This window comes from Trachymyrmex septentrionalis, unplaced genomic scaffold (assembly GCF_001594115.1).
Source record: "Trachymyrmex septentrionalis isolate Tsep2-gDNA-1 unplaced genomic scaffold, Tsep1.0 scaffold134, whole genome shotgun sequence".
Classification (NCBI taxonomy): domain Eukaryota; kingdom Metazoa; phylum Arthropoda; class Insecta; order Hymenoptera; family Formicidae; genus Trachymyrmex; species Trachymyrmex septentrionalis.
The window spans coordinates 404,059-404,374 of NW_017304482.1; the positions used below are offsets into that span (position 1 = coordinate 404,059).

General features: G+C 39.9%; 1 pseudogene; it reads left to right on the forward strand.

Annotated features, from left to right (window-relative positions):
- Window positions 1–316, forward strand: part of LOC108757205 — a 6,198-nt pseudogene that overhangs the window by 3,609 nt on the left and 2,273 nt on the right.

Here is a 316-nt window from a genome sequence, read left to right on the forward strand (position 1 = left end):
CTTTTATGGGATTTGGGATTGTACAAGTGCTCCGATATCGCTATATCCGAATTATCTGGCGGCGAAAGAAAGCGCTTGTCGCTAGCCGCGGAATTGGTGACGAGACCGAGAAGATATTTCTTTTAGATGAGCCAATCAGGGATAAGAATTAATTTGTCGAAATGATCTTACGCGAAGAAAAGATCTTGTCGCGTTGATCGATCGTTAATCTCCGAGTATCTCGCGATGTCGAACATAGATCTATCTACAGTAATAATTTTTTATGAATTATATGAATTCTGCCTATCGTGAATAAAATCACGCGATCGTTACAATG